The following is a 2,339-nucleotide window of genomic DNA, read 5'->3' as shown; positions in this document are numbered from 1 at the left end:
CTTAAAATCTGATTGGCCTTCCACTAGCTGTTGACTTGTTTCCTTGGGGTCTGACTGTGGAGCATATAAGCTAGTCAGCTCGTGAGATTAACGACTTGAAATTGCTTTGTATTGTTCTTTGCCCTCTCGCTTTGGATTTTGCTCAGTGTTGCTCGGTAAAGCACTTTGTGGTCAAAAATTCATGGAATTTGCCAATTGCCCCAATTGGTTCTCTATATTTTTAATTGTAATTCCTTAACTCTGAATTTGTGCTAATTGATTCTGAAAAAGATTTGCAGTCTACTCCATGAACTTATTCAAAGACTCCTTGTCTGATTTAACCTTGTCTTGCATTGAATTGTTATGGAATCCTAAAGGACCATTATTCATCCTTTGAATAAGTTGTTGAACATTCTGATTGTTGCTCCATGAAAAATTTGGATGATTTCTCCAACCCAGATTATAGAAATTCGAGTTGGTATTATTTTATTGCCTAGTATAATTATCAACATATTGTGCAAACTCCGTGTTCAATCCACACCTCCCTGAAATGATTTCCTCCACATAAATCACATGATGCCACAGTTTCTTAAGGTGTATGAATTCTACTTTGAGCTACCTGCTTAGTTAATGCATGTACCTGAGCAATCAAGGCGAATATTGCATCAATTTCATAGACACCTGCAGTTCTTCTTTGAGGATTCCTACCAGGATTCCATTGATAATTATTTGCAGTCATGTCTTCAAGTAAGGTGTACGCATCATCAAATGACTTATCCATAAGTGCTCCACCTGTAGCAACATCTGTGATTGTTCTCATATGTCTTAATAAACCATTATAAAAAGTCTGTACCTGCAACCAATCGGGAATACCATGAAGTGGACATCGTCGTAATAGCTCCTTGTACCTCTTCAAGCCTCATACAAAGTCTCTGAATCCTGTTGCATGAATGAGGTAATTTCATTCCTCATTTTTGTAGTCTTTGCAGGTGGAAAACATTTCACCAAAACTTTTTGTGCCAAATCAGCCCAAGTAGTAATGGATCCCTGCGGCAACGAACTCAACCAACTCTTAGCCTTATCTCGAAGAGAAAAAGGAAAGAGTCTCAATCTCACTGCATCATCGGACACCCCATTAAACCTGAAAGTGTCGCATATCCCTAGAAAATTAATGAGGTGTTGGTTGGGATCATCATTTGGAAAACCTCCAAATTGAACAGATGTCTGAATCATTTGAATTATGGCTAGTCCAATCTCAAAATTATTTACCTGTATTGTTGGTCTCTGAATGCTCGAGCTAATCCTATCCACCTTAGGTATAGCATACTCTGTAACATCCCAAAATTTGGAGATAAATAATAATTATAAATACTAGTGCTAAGGTCATTATTGAATATCTGAAGATGTATGAGAAAGTATTTATTTATGTTATTTGAGGAAATAGGAAATTAAGACAATTAATAATTTTATTTGGGGGTATTTATGAAAATAATGAAAGAATAAAATAAATTAAATTGGTGGATTTTTGGAAGTTTTAGGGTGTAAGTGAAATTAGAGGAAATCGAAGTTTGGGGTGTGTGTGTGAATTTCAGAAGTCTGGGGGTTGGGGGGTGCTGGCGCAATTCTAGAAAGTGGGCTGAGCATTAGTTTAAAATTAATAGGAGGTATATATATGTTGAGGGAAGTTGTTGGCGCAAGCGGTCACGCGTGCGTGTGTGCAGGTGGTTGGTGCGAGATAGAGACCGAAGGGGAGCAAATGCGAGCAAAGGATTTTGGATTGATTTTAATCAGCCCTTATGCCCTCGAAACGACACTGTTTTGATTAGGCGGTGGGGGCGACACGGCAAATGCAAGCCACCCATTTCCCCTTGTGCTCCAAGAAGCATTTTGGTACATTTTTAAAGGCCAAATTTGGCCACTTTTCAGGCCAAATCGAGAGGAAGAAGAGAGAATTATGGGAGAAGAAGATGGAGCTCGGCTAGCAGGAAAATGGAGGAAAAAGTGGGAAGAAATTGGAGGAAATCAAGGATTTTCTAGCTATTCGGTGTCTAAAAGTATCCCGGTAAGTGAGTAAAATTACTATAAGTGCTATATATCTAAATTATAGATTTTATACGAATGGATTATGTATTCTATGCAGTTGGGTTTAATTAATGTAGGTCACGATTTTATTAATTGTTAGGAAATATTTTACTTTGCATTAGGAGCGTAGAAGAGGCAAGAATCAGTCAAGTAAAGGCAAGCTCCTAACCCTCTCCTCACCTTCTTTATTTCCTGTGAAAGTCTTCATGGTTTCTTGTATTTTATTCCCTCCCTCACTGTGAATCGGTTCCACGCATTAATAATGAGAATTCGCATGG

The 2,339-nt window shown here is 38.1% G+C and overlaps 1 non-coding gene across 1 annotated transcript; it reads left to right on the top strand.

The window, feature by feature from the left end:
• The first annotated feature begins 848 nt into the window (after positions 1-848).
• On the top strand, positions 849-954 carry LOC127812398 (small nucleolar RNA R71). Its single transcript, XR_008025901.1, has one exon. It is a non-coding gene; the product is annotated as a small nucleolar RNA R71 (small nucleolar RNA).
• The last annotated feature ends 1,385 nt before the right edge of the window (positions 955-2,339 follow it).

Source organism: Diospyros lotus, chromosome 10, assembly GCF_014633365.1.
Source record: "Diospyros lotus cultivar Yz01 chromosome 10, ASM1463336v1, whole genome shotgun sequence".
NCBI lineage: Eukaryota > Viridiplantae > Streptophyta > Magnoliopsida > Ericales > Ebenaceae > Diospyros > Diospyros lotus.
The sequence above is the reverse complement of the archived record's forward strand: the minus strand, read 5'-3'. Positions and strand labels throughout refer to the sequence as shown.